General features: G+C 35.1%; 1 protein-coding gene across 7 annotated transcripts in view; it reads right to left on the bottom strand.

Annotated features, from left to right (window-relative positions):
* Window positions 1–20,330, bottom strand: part of LOC145283502 (dopamine receptor 2-like) — a 1,112,732-nt gene that overhangs the window by 283,503 nt on the left and 808,899 nt on the right. For all 7 annotated transcript variants that reach the window (XM_080132330.1, XM_080132329.1, XM_080132327.1 and 4 more), the window contains exon 5: window positions 8,438–8,491. The gene's annotated coding sequence lies outside the window, so the exon portion shown is untranslated. The remainder of the gene's footprint in view (window positions 1–8,437; window positions 8,492–20,330) is intronic.

Genomic DNA, 20,330 nt, shown 5'->3' with positions numbered 1-20,330 from the left:
ACAAAAAAAAAAGTCACAGATGTCCTGTAGATTTTTTAGCGTTGCACAGTAAAATTAATTCATACCAACCGCTATTGTATTTATATTGTATTTATACAAATTTTCCCCTTGGCACTTGTCAGGTTGCAGTTGGAAAATTTATGGAAGAGGTCACAAAGAGAGGGTTAGTTAGAAAAGAGAGAGAGAGAGAGAGAGAGAGAGAGAGAGAGAGAGAGAGAGAGAGCGGGAGTATGATTAAAGACCATTGAAGAACAAAAGTTGTAGCGATACGCACTAATATGGCATCGAGAAGCTCCCCCACAAAAATTACTACGTGGTCCAGTCTCCATTCATAAAATGCCAATATAAAAGCGCCAGCATTATGCATCTGCTGATAAAACAGCCCCTTTGGGTGTTACTCTAGGATTCGGATTCTTGACTATCAGGTGGATAACGTCAACCCAGGTAAAACGTTTACCTAGGTACGGGGCGATGACAACGTGGTAGTATCAAATCTACTCAGCTGATTGAGAGAACATCCAGGAAGGATTGGCATAAGAATCCTTTGTTGTCTCTGTCTCTGCATGTGACAAAGCAAATAAGTGAAGTAAAAGTATCTAATGCGCTCCTACTGGAAAATGCAGATGGGACTACTGAGGCAGTTTTATATGACAGTGTGACTTTCCTCACGAGCGCCGGCGTTTCAACCTCCATTTTATTGACTTTGTGTCACCTATTCCCACCGTGGAAAGGAGATAAACGTCAAGTTTGACTTCTGCATAAAACACACGATGACCTTGCCTAAAGATTGCGTTGTCTGTATGAAGTCTTCCTCGTTGGTCGTAACTGTTCATACACATGCAGGATGCAAAATTTTATCACGATACTGATTAGCAAGCCACCCTAGTCGGAGAAGGACTGGCCTAGAATGCACAAAGGAATTTCGCAATTTTTTATACTTATCAGAAGCATCCTAATACAAAACCTATGTAAGAACACTCCCCAGACACATCAAGTAACTTTGTGTGAAATTTCCAAAGAATTTTCTCAATTGTTTCCGAGTCCATAGTGAACAAAACACACACACACACACACACACACACACACACACACACACACACACACACACACACACACACACACACACACACACACACACAGTTCCTTTTATATAATAGTAAGGGTTTTCCTTTCATAATGCAAGCATCATTTTTCTATTCAAAACCAGTTTAGGTATAAAATTTTCCAAATTTATTGGCCATTTTGAAAAAAAAAAAAAACAAACAACTGACAACTAGTTCAAACCTATAACAGAGTTTTGTTTCCATTTCATTCACAATTATGCATATGTATGCAAAGATAATGTTTAAAAAATTTACACATTTATATCTTTTATAAGGGTTTTTGAAGCATGAAAACGATGTTACTTTTTGTATTTAATATTTTTATTATTATTGTTTATATTTTAAGCGGACCTCCGCTTTTGGTCACCAAAAAAGTATCGAAATCTTGTGACCAAGAGCGGAAATATAAAAACTAACAATAAAAATATTAAACATAAAAAGCTTAAAAAAACCCTCATAACCTTTAAATCACTATCCTAGAAGTATACATGGACTTTTAACATTATATATATATATATATATATATATATATATATATATATATATATATATATATATATATATTTAAATAAGGGAGTAGTCACCAACAATGTGTATTTTTTAACATTATTTTATTATTCCGTGTCTTGGTTTTTCATTGAGAATTATGTTTGGATCATTGTAATAATGTTTTTAAGGCATTGAAATCGTTTACGCGCGTTTCAGACGGTCTGTGATGCGTCCTCGTCAGAAATTATTTTCATGTGTGTGAGTGTGTATATATATATATATATGCATATATATACACATACACACACACACATATATATATATATGTGTGTGTGCGTGTGTGCGTGTGTGTGTATGTGTATGTGTGTGTGCTATTCAAATTTGCTCTTTATAAAAAGTAACATATTCCAAACTTTTTACGTGTAGTGTATGAAAGCACGCCTTTCGCTCTATCCGTGTTCCTGTCTCTGGCTATTTTGTCTTTCGGTGTCTATCTGTCTAGTCATAAAACACGCCCCACCCGAGGTCTTATACTAACGATGCAACTAGTCATTTGATAGCTGAGCCCTGGCGTCTCCCTGCAATCATCAATCAAAATACCGGGACGTCGCGCTGGTCTGCCGCCAAAACTGCGATTCGACTTCGTCTTTTGCTTTTTGCTAAGAACCGAAAGTCTTCTGATAAGGGATAAAATAAATCGTAAAAATATAATATAAAACAAAACTCCCCTAGCAAATAATTTGACACATATACATAAACATATAACCACACACACACACACACACACACACACACACACACACACACACACACACACACACACACACACACACACACACACACGCACACACATATATATATAAATATATATACGTACATATATACAAGTGAACATATTTATATATACGCATATATATATGTGTATATATACACCCTCATACTTATGTATACCTACATATAGCTATATAATATATATATATATTATATATATAACTTTACTATTATATATATATACGTATACGTATATACTCATATACATATGTATATATACATATATACATATATAAACGGATAAATGTACATTATTTGCAAATATATATGCATGTTATTATAGATATATACATGCCTATATGTACATGTATATATACATATATATATATATATATATACTTACACATATGTATTATATAACTAAATATGTAAACTTCAATGCACTTATATACATGTACATATTAATATGTGTATGCCATTAGTATATATATTATATATATATATATATATATTAATGGCACCCACACACACATATATATTAATGGCACACACACACACACACACATATATATATATAAATATATATACGTACATATATACAAGTGAACATATTTATATATACGCATATACATGTGTATATATACACCCTCATATTTATGTATACCTACATATAGCTATATAATATATATATATTATATATATATAACTTTACTATTATATATATATACGTATACGTATATACTCATATACATATGTATATATACATATATACATATATAAACGGATAAATGTACATTATTTGCAAATATATATGCATGTTATTATAGATATATACATGCCTATATGTACATGTATATATACATATATATATATACTTACACATATGTATTATATAACTAAATATATAAACTTCAATGCACTTATATATATGTACATATTAATATGTGTATGCCATTAGTATATATATTATATATATATATATATATATTAATGGCACACACACATATATATTAATGGCACACACACACACACACACACATATATATATATGTGTCATTAGTGTTTATCTATGATAGACACTTTGTATCTTCAGTGATCATTACACCGAAGGAATTCCATTTTAGCGGTTCTGGGCATTTTCCAAAAACGAAACATTACGCCCAACAATTATTCATTATTTCTTTCTTTATTCATTTTTTTAAAATCTTTTTTCGTTATTTTAATTTTTCTTTTTTCTTTCTTTTTCTTTTAATCTGTCTCTTTTCCCGCTTTATGTACTCTTTAATAATTTCTTCTTATCAAGGCCCGGAGCCACTCGATTATAAGGAAAATAATTGTACAGCAGTCAATGCGACAATATTGTAGCAATCGTTAGTAGCGGAAATTTGGTAAATTGGATTATTTAATGGGACAGCTTACCGAGAACTTGTTTACGTTTGAGTTGAAGATAACCATATTATAGTCAGTTGGAAAGCAGGAAAACGGAAGAGAGTTCCACAGGTGTGCAGTTCTGAGAAAACGCTTTCTTCATTGAATCTACGTTCCGATAAAGAGTTAGAGAAATTATTGATAGTAGTTTCAGCTAAACGAGTGTTTCCATGAAAGTTGGCGAGGAGGAACCATAGAGTGGAGTTCAGATAAGCACTTGCCATGAAAATAACGATAAAGCAGAGACAGGCTCGAAACGTCTTTTCTGTGGGAAAGAGGTTGCAAGTAAGATAAAAGGGCACCCAAAATAGGCCCCGAAGGTAAGATAAGGCCTTCCTAGCAGCTCCTGCCCAGATGTGGCAACAATACTCCATTCTTTGACGTATTTGGATCTTATGCAGGGAGAGAATTACATCAGCAGTGAGATATCTATTGGAGCGGTAGAATGATCCCACCATTTTCCCAGTATCCTTGGCAACGGATTTGATGTACGTGTTCCATTTCAAATCAGGAGTAAACATGTCAAAACATGAAGCCTCCCAAGACAAGAGCTATTCATTTCAATTGATGCCAGACAGGGATCAAAGTGTTTGTGATATAAAGATAGAAGTTTGATTTTAGATGCATTAAAATTAACCAGCCACCTCTTTCCCCATTGCACCACGTAATCAAGATCAGAAGAGAGAATCAGAGAGAACATAGCCATTTATAGTCTTTAAAGTGTTGCCATAGATGGTAGTGTCGTCAACATAAATGCATGCGAATGATCTGAGTATGTTATTTGGGAGATCATTGATGTAGCTCAGGAAGAGAGTTGAACCTAGGATGGACTTCAGCATTAATACTGTGAGCTTCTGATATCAGCCCATCAACCACTACTTTTATGAACCTATCAGAGAGAAATGATTTAATAATTGAGAAGACATTTTCAGCCGTACCGTAACTAGAGATCTTGTGGAGTAGATCTGTATGCCATACTCCATCAAAGGCCTTTTATATGTCAAAAGCAATTGCTCTAGAAAGGAAGCCCTCGTCGAGAGATTCAGTTATCCTATGAGATATAATCGTTAGCACATCTGCTGTAGATCTAGCAGAACAGAAACCATATATGTCACTAAGAATACTATTTTTGCTATTTTTTCTCTATTTAACACAGATTCCAGCAACTTACTCATAATGCACAGGAGACTGATTGGTCTGTACTGAAGGGAAGATGACCGATCATTTTGACTCTTTAATACGGGACATACTGATGAGGTTTTCCAGGGTGTTGAGAAGCAATTCTTCCTAAGACAAGGCTTAAACTGCTTTGGAAGTATGGAAGCTACTTCTGGTTGAAGCTTTTTCAGCACTATAATTGGAATTCCGCCAGAGCCTGTTCCTTTACTGGAATAAAGGTTTATGATTAGTTTGGCAACATCACGCACAGGTACTTGTATGTCGCATATGTATATTTAAAAGAGTGTAGCCAGCAACCATTCTTGGTTTGTGAGACTTTTATCATTTAAACATTTTTTTAATAATTATGTTATTTTAAAAATATTAATATATGATAAAAGTCTCAAAAACCTAGAATTGTTTTGGCTACACTCTTTAATATATATATATATATATATATATATATATATATATATATATATATATATATATATATATATATAAAGCTGAACGTCTGTGTGTGTGTGTGTCTGGTCACGAATAGGTTCTGGTTGACTATTATAGAAAACTGATCACATATAATGATAGAAGATGTATCGAGACACAGGAATGGGTATGTTTGATCTGGCAGAACGGTGGTTCATTAAAATTGTGGGGTCTGCGTTCGCGCCTGGTCCACAAAGTATGGAAATAAAAAATTAAAAAAAAAAAAAACGTTTACAAGTGTTTTTGATATAGATGTTCAAAATAATACTTTGATAAGTATGTTTTAACTTAAATAGGGATGGTATAATAAAATTGTGGGATCTGCGTTCGTGTCTGGCCTCCATAGAATGGAAATAGGCACAAACTTTAATAAAGACTTTTCATATCTATCTGCGTAAGTATACTTTGATAATTATGTTTCAGTTTGAAGAAATATGGTATAATAAAATTATGGGGTGTTCGTTCGCGCTTGACCTTCATAGAATGGAAATATGTCACAAAGTTTAACAAGTTTTTTTTTTAAATATAGATCCACAGAATATTGTGATAAGTGTTTCAGTGTGAACAGGTATGGTATAATAAATTATGGGGTTTATCTATTTTATTTTTACTTTCATCATATTTTGCTTTGGTTTTGATACCCCCAAATTCGAAGCTACCTCTTTACAACCCTTCCTTTTCATAACCTATCATACTTTCATAAATCAGAGTCCATTCTCTGTATGCTGTTTTTGAACTAAGTCAATGACGGGTACTTTTGCTAGTACATATATATATATATTTGTATGTTTATGTGTGTGCGTGTGCGTGTGTTTGTGAAAAATAAAGACGGTAAAATAAATTAAATATATGAATAAATTATAGAAAACAAGATTTACCGGTTTCGTACGTATCAAAGACCGTCATCAGCAAAAATTTCTGTTGTTATATTCATTATATGTAGTTATTATATTTTGTTTTGTTTTTAATATTTATTATTATATATGTGCTTAATGTATACGTGGTTATATTTATCTCTGTTGCGGCTATTTTATTTGTCGCTATTATTATTATAGTAACTATTTATTTATTACACGGATTTTCCGGTTTAAAAATACGCTTAAATATATTTAATTCATGCAGATTTTATATCATAAGTAAAATATGCCGACAAGATGAAATGAACATTTTCTATTTGAACTTGCCAATATATGTCTGTACGTGTTATTCATCTATGTAAACAAAGATTTTACTCGTTAAAAACAGTTTTTGGTGTATGATTATTATTTTCTGTTAATTTCAATGTTATGTGACCAGTGGTTCAAGAGTTTATTAGTTAATTATTTCCACAGAAAGACACACACATGCATCTACTGTTTTATTTATATAGATATATGTGACTATCATATTATTATAGTACGAATTATATTTATTATATGCGTGGTAATTATATTGTGGTATTTATATTTATTATACATGTGGTTATTTTATTTATTATAGATGTGGTTATTTTATTTTATAGATGTGGTTATTTTATTGTGGTTATCATATTTAATATATCGTGGTTATCATATTTATTATATATTAAACTAATGGAGGTACCCGGCGTTGCCCGGATGTTTGGAGGTGTAAAAGAAAAAAGTGTTAGTAGGGAGGGAGGTTCGAACCCGTGACGAATCCGAGGCGGAAAACAAAGGTAAAGAAAACGTGACATCTTACCGCTACGCTATAAGGCCATTAGGAAGTGAAAGGCGTTCAAATTCATCGGTGTTAATAAAAAAGTTGACTTGGTAAGTGAGCGCAGAAATGAACGTTGGCTGAAGGCCTGTCAGCTTTCTGCCGTTTCATTTATTTGTTTCCCTACGATGTTGGGGAAACCAAGCTTTCCCCCGAAAAAGGGGAGCTCTCAAATGAATAGCAATTGTCTGATATGAAGGGTTTTCCCCACATTGATCAAAACTAATTGTTTTCAAGATGGTCACCTATCTTGTACTTGCCAGGCTCCACCTTGCTTATCTTCGGTGATCTAACGAAAATTTTGTTGTCAGCGTGATTATGATTTTCTACGAGGGTCGTTCCAAAAGTAAAAGATTCTATTTTTAACTCAAAAACTAAAATATTGAAGATATACGAAGGTGGGAGTGGTACCATTAAAACGAGCGGTCTGTTGCTTTGCTTCAAAATTATGTTTTCTACATAGTAACAATCATTCTCAATGCACGTTTGCCAGCGATGAACGATGACTCGACCGAAAAAGTTCAGACCACGCTTGGTTACTCACATCTCTTACGCTACTTAGGAGATGGGTTCATCGATTTCTTACTGTGGTGACAACTGAATCGGCTTCGCAAACGTTCACCAAGCGCCGATAGAGTACAAAACCGTCAATCGGTTCAATTTTTATTGCATGGAGGAATTCGATGAGGCACCTCTGCTTCTGACAGGGGGCGCTTTCTTAAAGTCTCACACCGTAAATAACTGAAAGCGAGAGATGAAAATTTTAGATCATGAATGCATAAGTTCAGTTATTATAACAATGCGATTTATAATCCGCTCTGAAACATTCGAATGTAATTAAAAATTGGAGGCATTAATTTCATAACATTCCTCGTAGCATTAAAATATATTACACTTGTCTGAAGTCGTAGAGTAAACTGAATGGGATATAACTAGATAGTAATAGTGTGGTATCGGTTTCAGACAAGTAATAATTATCTATCATTAGACATACAACATGAAACTAAATAGAAATAATAGGACCAATCGAGCTCATGAAAAAGAATTTCAAAAACAACCTGGCAAATATACCCGCTAAATTAAGCGCAAGAGAGATACGAATAATTGCATTTAAAAAGAGATTAGAATCTTGAAAAGATTCATCGGTTGGAAATTTTTGAAATGTCTGGCATCCGGTATGGTTTCCTCATCTTCAGCAAAAATTAAATGATAATAAAATTGCTAAAAATGAAATAAAATGAGCTTATGTAAATTTTAATAACTAATTTACAAAAAAAGTCTCTTACCTGTGTAACGAAATGGCTTAAAGACTTGCTGTCACTTGATCTTCAGTCTTTTATCTGGAAATAATAATAATAAAGCCAAATATAACCATTGAAATGACAAAGAAAATAAAGTAAAAATATTCTAAAATTAAGAATTTTTTTTTCTTGGATTATTCGAATTATTGTTTTTATCCTAGTTGTACTATTCACGTTTCGGCCGATGTAGCCTCCGATCTCTTTCTGTTACTTCTTTTTTGAATTTCTGAACTGAACAGTCGAAGTTGGAAATAATTCTGTCAGACTGGGGTGCCTATATTAAGTCAGCCATAAACCAACTTCTTTCTGATGCTCTATATTCCAACCCTGAAAATGTGGTTCAAGCGAGAAAAAGATGACAGGGTACATTTAATACATCTGAAACAACGCCTTTTTTACCACCCACGCTCTGATCCATAATTAGCCCCTAATTGAAATAAATACCTCCCGCCATAAAAAAAGGCCCCTGCTTTGACAACCTTCTAGAACTGACCTGCAATAGAAGTCTTACATGAAATCCGTTACTAATATCGCTGGAAAAAATGGGTAGATCATTCTACCGGTCTATGAGGTGTCCCAATCCTGAACCAAACTTCTCTCCTAAAATTGACTGTGGAGCACAATGCCGTGAAAATGTTTCTCAACTGACTATAACATGGTCGTTTTCACATCTAATGTAAACAAATTCTTGCTGAACCGTCTTCTTAAATAATCAAATTCTGCCCAATGATCACCATCATTACAAATAATTACAGTGTTACCGCACCGTCCACCAAGTATTACAACCCTTATCCTCGAGTGAACCTTGGGCTTGATAATTGATTATACTTTAATAAAAAAAAAATGAACTGAACTATTTATTTAATCTATAGAGGTAGATTGGTCTCATTCCGGGTTAAAGTGTTAATTTTTATCTTATTCTTAGTAATTATTAACGCCTATAGTAAAGATCGAACCTTTCACCTTCATAAGAATATCACTTAGAATTGACTGTTAGCCAAAGTTTTTACGTGTGTCAGAAAGAGGCTAGCATACTGCTACAACTTTGTGGTATTTGTTTATCTAGTTATTTTGTTTGTCACCGTGCATACTATATATGTTTTTTTTTACTCACGTACACAAGGTATATCGCCATTTGGACGTAAGAGGCTACTATTTGAGAACATGCCTTTGAAAGATGAACAAGATGGTGGTTTACGTTACATTTAAAATTCTGCATATCAGCCAGAGAAAAAGATAGCAGCAGAGGAATTTCGAAGTCGAGCTACTCGAGGGAAGAAACTATTAGAGTAGAAAGCTTTCTGGCATTTAGAGACCTCAACAGTGAAAGGTTTGATATTTTACTAAGCGTATTTAAGGGGATATGTACGTCGATGGACCACAAGTGTAACGAGTTCATCAGAGCTTATTCCATTAAAATACTTGTAAAACAGGCACAGGAATGCAACATTGCGGCGATGGAACAGGGGTTAGAGCTTAGTTGACAAAGTAGGATATTATTAAGATATGTCGATTCAATAAAACCAGAAAAGTAGGCGGTGTAAAGAAAAGAAAAAATATTTTAGACTTTATAGTTGGGGAGCACGTTTTGAATTTAATATAAAATGATCACCCACTTACGGCGCACCAAGCGATGATACTCACCCACTCAAAGCCAGGCAACATTTTAAAGTACTAGAAATATGTTATGGGGGTAAACTGATATACATTTTTATGGGACAATGGGCTAACCCAGAGACTAGTAAACAAGTTGGACTATGATCGATATTTTAAACCAAGTGTGGAGTGATCTGTGATTTTTGTTGGGCAATTTTGGACGTCTTTGGGTATAGTCAGGAACTACATCAAAATTTAATTGAGAATTTCAGTACTTACGGATATTCCCGAGTCTTGACAGAGAGAACAATTTATAGCGTATTTTTTTTAATGCGCAGAAAAAGTATTTTTTTAAAGGGGGTGTGTGTAAATTAAGACTCTTTCTCTCTCAAATACTTTATAAAAGTTTCTAAGTTTGCTTATTACTTTTATTTTTTTTTTTACACAGTAATCACCACTTATCAAGGCCCGGAAACCACTCAGGGATAAGGGTTATTGCAAGTACATTACGTTAGTGAGGAGATTTGCTGAAGTGTTTACTTAAGAGGGCGGTTCATTAGGAATTTGTTAACATTGGACTTGAAGATATCCAAGTTATAGTCCGGAGGGAAGCAGGCAGACGGAACAGAGTTCCACAGGCGTGCAGTTCTAAGAAAGAAGCTTTGTTCATGGAATCCGCGTTTTGATTTAGACACAGATATAGAGTGGGGGAAATTTTTCACAGTGGATTCAGCTAGACGGGTGTTTTTCGTGAAAGATTGGCGAGGGGGGACCAGAGATTGGAGTTCAGACGAGCATCTGCCATGGAAATAACGATAAAACAAGGACAGGCTCGCAATGTCTCTTCTGTGGGAGAGAGGTTGCAGGGTAGAGAAAAGGGCGTCCCCCACTAAGCCACGAAGTCTACTTTGACATAAACTTGTTACTTTAAGGTTTTGAAACGATTTTTATTGGTTGAAAATACTTTTAGTTAAAACGTTCTTGTGAAAACTTAATTGTTCAAACAGTGAATAGAGGAGTGGACTAACCAAACCGTAGTAATTAGAGACATTTTTTTAACGTTCGTTCGAATCACTTCACAATTCAGTCGTCACATAAGTTTGGTAATACACGCTTTGTTTCCATTTATCATGAAACAAGCAAGGAAATAAACTCGAAAGAAAACATAACCTTCTTGGAAACTAACCACGAGCAATTTCACAGTCCGCGACGGTTGGAAAATAACTTACACTAAAATGAAATTAAATTAAAAAAAAAAATAATTTCTTTATTATGTAAATTTGATGCCAATTATTCAGAGTGTTATGCGTTGGCCATAACAGTGTAATCAATTATAAATTCTTTCTTGTTAAATGAACATTTTTCTTTAATTTCCCGATAATGCAAATACAGATCTTCAAGACCGGCGCAATTATGTACAAACCCTGTAGCACTTCTTTGAAAATCTGTTTCTTCATACGAAACGTTTTTTTATGAGATAAAATATTAAGACAAAGTAAAATAAAATTAAAAAACAAAACAAGACGGTGCCTCAGAGCGTTTCATAATGGCAGGAGGAATTTCATTTTATCTTGCTAGATGAAAATCGTGAAGCACTTCGGGAGTACACACTGGGAGTTTATGTATCAAATACCTCAAATCGGTGAAATTTAGAAAAATCAGAAGGCATTCTGGTCACGTAAGTGAGGCACGAACCAATCGGAAGCAACCAAAAATGAAAGAAGGGAAAGGAATAAGACACACAAGTGCAAATTTCTATCATTTTATTATTTTTATTTATTTATTATTTAATTAATTAATTTATTTTTGTTGTTGTTGTTGTTGTTCTGTTGTTGTTGTTGTTCTTCTTCTACTTCTTGGCTGGGAATTCTCACACAGGATATCATCAGCGATAACCTACTGACAACAACAGATGGTGTTCCCTGGAGTCTGAGTGACAAGTCTCTCTAGATTTCTACTATTCATTTTATTCCTTAATATTTACAAACCAACTTGCACCATCGCAACAGTCGCTTACCATTAATTTCTCGCTGACAACGACCATTGATCTTCACCGAAACCTGCATGAAAAAAAAGTCTTAGCACTTCTCGCTCTCATCCCGCAAAGAACCCGATCAGTACCTTCCGTCTTCGACCTTTAGACGGTATAATCACGTTTACATACCGATTCCCGTTAGCTCACCGAAGTTAAGCAACGTTGAACTTGGTCAGTATTAAATGGGTGACCATTTAGGACTTTCAGGTGCTGTATGTGCTTTCCGCTTATCTCGGCATTGTTTCCAGTCGTCCTGGATTTCTACTTACCATTAGACTAAAATAGTGCTGATTCAGTAGAGATGTGCTTGTAGATTGCGCAACCTTTGCATCACAATTACACGCGCAGCTGCCTCTATAGGGTGTATCCTTTGTCTATCAGGATTGAACGGAGGTATCGTTGTGAAGCTAGACAAGATTTTGATGCGAACGTTTTATAGAGAGAAGCCAAAGATTAGAGCTAAGTCGAGCACCTACAATGAAAAGAATTGTAAGGTAGAGAAGAAACATTAGATCGTGAATTTAATTTTGTAGTCTGTCAAGAAAAGAAATGGTGCTCTGAATCTCATCTTGGCGAATATAGCATAATTAGTCAATCTCAAAACGAATATAATTCTTGTACAAGTAGAGGATTGGGTTAGTTCAGTCGTAGACTGCCTCCCTCCTCCTCGAATACACATATTGCATATTTGTTTGTTCCTTATTGTGTCCTAAAAAGGAATACTGTAATTTGAGAGGCTACTACGATGAACGTTCCAAAAGTAATGCCTCCTATTTTTATTTCGCCAAAATAGATCAGAATGGATAGCGAATTACATTGTTATTATGACATGATCTGAAAGTGCTATCTCTTTGTTGCAGATATTGAAGGTGTTAGACTTTAAGAAATAAACCCTTGTCATATCCGTACCTCAGAAGCAGAGATGCGTCATTGAATTCCACTATACAAAAAAAAAAAAAAAATGAACTGGTCAACATTCATCGGCACCTATTGAACGTTTGCGAAACAGATGCATTTGATGTTAGCACAGTTAGGAGATGGGTCCGTCGATTTTAGAGTAGCGATAGAGATGTGAGTGACAAAGCGCGCTCCGGACTTTACCAAAGACGGCATCGTAAATCGCTGGTAAATATGCATTTAGAATGGTAGTGACTATGTAGAAAAATAAATTCTGCAGACTAAAAGCTCGCTCATTTCAATGGTACCACTCTCGTCTTCGTAGCTATTCAACGTTTTAGTTTTTTATGTAAAAAAAAAAAATTAGGCTTTACTTTTGGTACGACTCTCGTATATAGCACTATGCCGGCAGGGGCACTATGTAGGGAGTTGAACAACAAGATGTCTATTCACATTACATTTAAATGTCTGCATTTAAGTAAAGTTAGGAAAACAGGAAACGGAGAGCATTTCAAAGTCTAGCAATTCGCGTGCATAAACTATAGGAGCAGAAAACTTTCCAGCATTCACGGAGCTGTACAATGAAGCGCTGAAGTTTAGTTACTTGTCGGGTTAATCAGAGGCACAAGTTCCGCAACTTCGTCGGAGCACATTCCATTGAAATACTTGTAAAAAAGGACATCCGTTCAACATTGCAGCGATGGGGCCGTGGTTGGAGCTTGTTTGATTGTGCGTATATTAGATTTGATAAAAAAATACTTTAACAATGATCTTTCTAGTAATCAAATTTTGTGACCACTTCTTGCGTCTCTGCAAAAACGTAAAATACTTAAACAACCTTTTAAAAATACCATGTAAAAGAAAAATGAATTGCGAAATCTCCTCATAGGAATTGAAGGATCAATTGTACTTGAGATACCCCAGTTTAACAATTATTTTTTGATTTTTATTTTTTTAAAATCCTTTTGAGATGAGACTTCATAATTTATGGATTCATTTTTTTTTGCGGAGTGTTATCCCCATTTTCATAATTGTGTTGTCTCACCACGTTTCAGCCAACTCATCCTCTGGCCTTCTTCTGGTGGTAAATTGCAACGGGATAGAAATACTGCGTCTTGTAACTGTATCCCTAGTAATTTGGCGAAACATCAACAACTATGAAGATGAGGATAACAGTTCACAATAAAAGAATACAAACCCCAGTATGACTTACGACAAAATGGACACATTTTTATTGCATTCCCACCTAAAACACAGGCACAGTACCGCTTTGATCTAATGGCTACTATCTGAGACACAATTTGCAGGAATACATTGTAAGGAGTAATTCAGCAAAATGTCTGTTTACATTACACTTGAACTTTGCATGTCAGTACAGCCAGGAAAACAGGGGTCCGGGAGGGAATTCCAAAGTCTAGCTGACCTAGAAAAGAAACTATTAGAGTAGAAGGCTTTCTGACATCCTGGGATCTCCACTGTTGGGGTGGGATTTTGCTGCTTGTCGGGTTTGTCGGGGATATGTATGCCAAGGGGGTACAAGAGATTGCAGTTCGTCAGCGCACCTACCATTAAAATACTTTAAAAACAGACAGAGGGATGAAACATTTCGTCGATGGGACAACGGTTGAAGCCAAGCTGACAATTCGGGACCTACTAAGTTGGCGACTCTCTTTTGAACCCTGTTTTAGATTGAGAGACTAGTAGCAGATGCACTAGCCCAAATGTGGCAACAATACTCCATACGGGGTAGCCTTTGAAGGTACATGGTACTCTCAAGCGTAAGTAACTTTCTACCATGTTAGAGAGAGAGAGAGAGAGAGAGAGAGAGAGAGAGAGAGAGAGAGAGAGAGAGAGAGAGAGAGAGAGAGACCTTTTCTGCAGCAGCCTTGGCAATGCCATTTTGTCTTGACAACGATTTTCTTTTACTTTCTGTAAAATCATAAACAAAGTCTTAAGTACCCTTATAACCAGCCGGGAGACAGCTACTTCACACTGCGATACAATGGAGTGTGTATGTATCTCTACTGGACGATCTGTAAAAAGTTAAATATCAAATGGAACAGCAAGTCTTTGAAATATTTGCCAGAAAAACAGTTGGAAATAAGTCATACACCATCCACTATGACTATGCAATCCCTACAGCTACACACCTACAAAATGGAGCCATTAAAGCTGACAAGAATAAGAAAGCAACAACCTTTGTAGAAGTTAGTGCCTCCAATGATGCTGGGTCAAACAAAACTAAGAGTGAAAAGATAACAGAATACCAAGTTCTTATGTACGAATGAAAAGAAACTGGAATTTTAAGGAATATCTCTATTATTCCATTAATTATAGGAGCAACCAGACTCATGAAAAAGAATTTATAAAACTATCTGGCAAATACACCCCGTTTAACCAAGTGCAAGAGAGATTCAAGCCATTGCACTGAAAAGAACGGTCAAAATCTTAAAAAAGATCTCTTGGTTGGAATATTTAAGTTAGCAGGTGATGGTTGGCCTCTGCAAGAGTGCACCATCTCCAGCTTGAACAAACTCTTAAGAAAATTAAAAAAAAGAAAAAGAAAAAGACTATTACATATTTTCTTAAGAAACATTTCATATTTTAAGACATTTATTCATGATGTTTGGTCTGGTGGTTTTGTAGTATAAACTTGTTAATTTTTTGTTTATTGCAGAACATGATTGTGTTTTGTAAATGGAAAAGACAAAAAGAATAATATCAATGTTTGCCGCATTTTATGTTAGAATGCCAGCCTAATCTGGTAGCACTAGTATATCCTGCGCGGATTGTGAGTTCATATCTTTCATTGTCAGTAATTAAACAAAGTAGATGCAATATAATCTTGTATTTGCCAATGCTTCACTTCCTATCAATGTAACATTACCTAACACGTCGTAGCCCAGTCGCAAAGTAGACAAAGAATTAGAAAGAACGTCAACCTGTTTTTTTCTCTTTTTAATAACGACATTTATTTCCAGGTACTTTCCCGAATAAAACGTGATGCGAATGTGATCTCGAAAGTGCTCTCGAACGTAATCCATGTCTCTAACATAATCGTCTTCTCTACCGTGCTCTTTTTCCTTTTTATAGTCTTTTTCTGTACCGGTGACGTCATTTCACATGCGTTTGCATACGCGTGTCTGCGTTTTGTTGCATAAAAACTAAAAACCTCTCGAGGATAAGAGTTAACGAAATGAATAGAAGGATATCAATGTTGTACGAATAACTTATCGCTTATCAAATCCCCAAAGTCATTCAAGGATAGGAATTAATAGACCTGTCAAATGAATGACAAGGCAAACGCCATGATTCGAGATGATTACTGAAACTGTACAGAATTTGATTATTTAAGATGAATCAACAATAATTTGTTAAGATTAAACTTGAAAATAACTATGTTTTATTGAATTGGGAAGCCCAGTGGTATTGTGTTCTACAGACTTGTATTTTTTGAAAAGAAACTATGCTAAATTAAATGATGATGGATATTGTGAGAGGATTGGAAGTTGTGAATAGAATGAATGAATAATATTACATACTAGCAAAGATACCCACGCTTCGTGCGAAACTTTGCTGTACACTCGGGTACCCACTTCGCGGCCTCTCTTGCAGCAAGAGAATGTTGTAAGAGTAACTTTTCCTTAAGGTGTTTAAAAATTTTCACCTACTGAAGTGACTGAAATCCAACTATGATCTTTAAGGCAAATAGGTTCTATACATTTGACACTTATATTGTTACACATAAAAATTGAAACAATTTCAAAGAATCGCAATGGTTAACATTTGTCTAGTATCACAAACACATTTTTATCAAAGATATAGCAAAGATACCCTATCAGGTGTATGCACCATCCAAAGGTGGAGGACTTTATGATGAGCCTCACCAAATACGACTTTAACATTTGACCTCAACCTTGAAAAATGGTGTGCTCCATTTCTAGGTTGGAAACCATCTTCCTGTCAGGTTTGGTCATGATCGGTCCAGTGGTGTCAGCTGTAGGAAAGTATATATACATAGGCTATGACCTTAACCATCATCATGCCAGGTTGGGTCATTATCGGTTCAGTGGTGTGGGCTGTAGGAGAGTTGTACACACAGTCACAGACACACAGACGAACGCTACTGCTATATAGATGAGGACGATTTATTGCGAGTGATTTGGTAGGTCACAATGTTGTAATCTTCAAGGATGAAATCCTGCGGTAATGTGGGAAGCTCATATGAAGAAACTCTGTACACGAAAATTTTGTCTGATGCTTGACACACAGTGAAGGAAAGGAAAATCTTTCGTAATGGCAGTAGTATGCAGTAAGCTTACAACGATGGACCATAGATTGAAGTTCAGTCGAGCACTTTTCATAGAAATTACAATAGAAACAAACTAACACCGTCTCTTCTGTGAGAAGGTTATATAGGGTGTATATCTCAACGATTGAATGAGCGAATCAAGCAAAACATTCCGTCGTAATTTGATGAAGTGGTTTTGCTTGCTAACAGTAGATTTTCACATTGGAAAAAAATTGGTCAGCATAAAATGAGAATCGTGTTTTATCTAATCGCTACACGCATGGCTCCATTCACATCTTGGTTTATGCTCAGTCGATTTTACATTTAATCGGTTTAGCCCCGGTTTACCTTTCCCATCGAGAGTCTTTTTTATGCGATCAAATACCGTGTTAATTCATTTAAACATATAGCAACATTAATTAGCTGTTTTTTTTACACATACACATTGCTCGGATACATGTTGGTTGAAACAAGATACTCTTTTGAATTGGCGTCACCAGTCATCAGAGCAATGAACAATTCAAGCATCAATGTTAATGAGATGTAATTATTGCCAGCCGAAATATGAGAAACACTATGAATGTACTACGAGGCAACCTCAACCTGACTAACATATGTCTGATTAATAAAAAAAAGGAGGCGACTAGGTATGGGATGTTTTTACAAAGTCTTCCGGCTATGTTGGAATTCAAGATGTCCAGCGTTTTATGAGACATCATTGCTATAGGTTTTATTAAAAGTATCAGGTGGAGTGCGTTAGCCCCTCTCTCACCGACGAAATGTTGCATCTCTCTGCCTGTTTTACAAGTATTTTTATGGTATACACTCCAACCAACTACAAGCCTTTGTAGCACCTCGACGTAGATACCCGACAAACCCGACAAGCAGCTAAATCCCATCCCTATATACAAGTGATACCGATATGCCAGAAAGCCTTCTTCTCTAATAGTTTCTTCGCCAGAATTGCTAGACTTTGGAATTCTCTTCCGGGTCCCTGCTTTCCTGACTGTATTAACATGCAGAAGTCCAAGTGTGATGTAAACATACATCTTGCTGCTCAACTCCCTTCATAGTATCCCTGCAATTATGTCCCAGATAGTAGCCCCTTACATCAAAATAGCACCGTGGCTTTTTGGGGGTGAAGATACAATAAAAAAGTAAAACAAAAAAATCATTTTACATGTAAAACTTCAAAGATTATACAAATGGCAGTACGTTAAAAGCATTATTTATTGAACGCCCCTCGTAAAAAGGATTTATGTGACGCATAGAAAGACCATTTCAACTAAATTCACAAAGTTTTCTGATTGGTCCAAAATATTATTATTTGTTTTTATTCAGGATAGTGTATGCGCAGACGACATGCGCACAAACCCCTTTATACATTCTGATTTTGAACGGCGATGTTTACACATCAACTACTATATATTTGATGAAATGTTTGATGCGTCCATTAATATTTTGTGTTATTATTATTTTTAAAATTTACTACAAAAACAATTATAAAAGTTAATTTCCCTACTTATGCAAAATACAGACCATGCTGAAATAATAACGTTATTAATTAGAAACCTATTCTTAACATGAAGAAGTCATTTTGTAACTATTCTGTACCAGTGTTTATCCATGCTTCATATTGTAAAAATACAGAACAATCTTTATAATGTAAATACCCTTCACGGAACGAAAATTTTATATTCCAAAAAGTCACGTAAATTGACCAGGTAGATATTTTTAAATTAAGAAAATCAAATTCCCATAAAAAGTGGATTAAAAAATTTTGTTAAACCTGGAGTTAACCATAACGTAGTCGGTTTTTGTCCAGTTTACAGTACATTTATATTTTTTACCATAACCTAAGTTGCTTTCTTCAAGATAAGCACCCTTATGTTAACAAATACTTTCTGCGGCTCTGTTACGGTTCGTTACAATCATTTCTTGATAGTAGATTTAAAAACGACCGAATTACAACCAGGAAACAGTAATGCAGTAATACTTTGCACAGACGATAATCCATTGCAAAGATCTGTCAATCGAAATTCCGCCTGACACCATGTACATTGAGGAAAGAAATGTTCTGCTCTTGCAGGGAATGTCCTAAGGATGGGCCAAACCAACCAGGCACCTTCCATGGAAATATAGATAGAGTAGAGAGGGTAACATTACTTCCTCTGTGATTAACGGAGCGTAGTGGATAAGAGATATCACTTTCTGGTGTAATGAATATGAGTTACTCCTCACAAGAATATGATTGGCTGGTTAAGCCATTAATACCGAATGGTAACGCTGTCTTGGATAGATAAAAGATATGCCGAAAGTCTCCTGCTTAAGGATATACTAGCTTCAGCCACAAACACTGATTTAGTAAATAGACTTATTTTATTATTACTCAAAAACGTAGCCAAGAACACTCAACTACTTAAAACGAATATACCCTGTTCGTATTTTTGTGGGACATATATTAATACTGCTCACTAGAATTCGAATTTGATTTTGTACTATGCCAAGTAAGGAACCTTCCCAAATGTGGCAGCAGTATTCCATCTCTGTGTGTATCTGGCTCCTATATAAATACGAGATTTTCATGAGACAATTTACTGAGCTATATTAAGATTTCATACGCCTTGTCCATACTTTAATAGTCAATTATTAAGACTATACTCCATTCAAGGTTAATGGGTTATGAGATTGATAGATTGGCAGCCGATTGATTATGGATACTATAACGAATAATGAATCGAATGAATAAAATGTAAAAAACGATGACAACGTTTAAATCTTGCAGAACAACGTGTTCCTCGAATGGGAAGTTCCTGAAAAAAATCTATGTTCATGGAAATTCTATTTTATATTAATAAAATAGAATTTCTATGAACATAGATCCTTTCAGGAAAAATAGAATTTCAATGAACATAGATTCTTTTCAGGAAATTCCCATTCGAGGAACACGGTGTTCTGCAAGATTTAAACGTTGCCACAAAAAGAGGAAGAAATAAATGTTTTTTTACGGTGACGGTAGAAGACTTTTGTTTAGCAGTGAATGTATTACAAAGAGGAAT

This window comes from Euprymna scolopes, chromosome 8, assembly GCF_053919585.1.
Source record: "Euprymna scolopes isolate OS-2025 chromosome 8, ASM5391958v1, whole genome shotgun sequence".
In the NCBI taxonomy this organism is placed as follows: Eukaryota; Metazoa; Mollusca; class Cephalopoda; order Sepiida; family Sepiolidae; genus Euprymna; species Euprymna scolopes.
The sequence above is the reverse complement of the archived record's forward strand: the minus strand, read 5'-3'. Positions and strand labels throughout refer to the sequence as shown.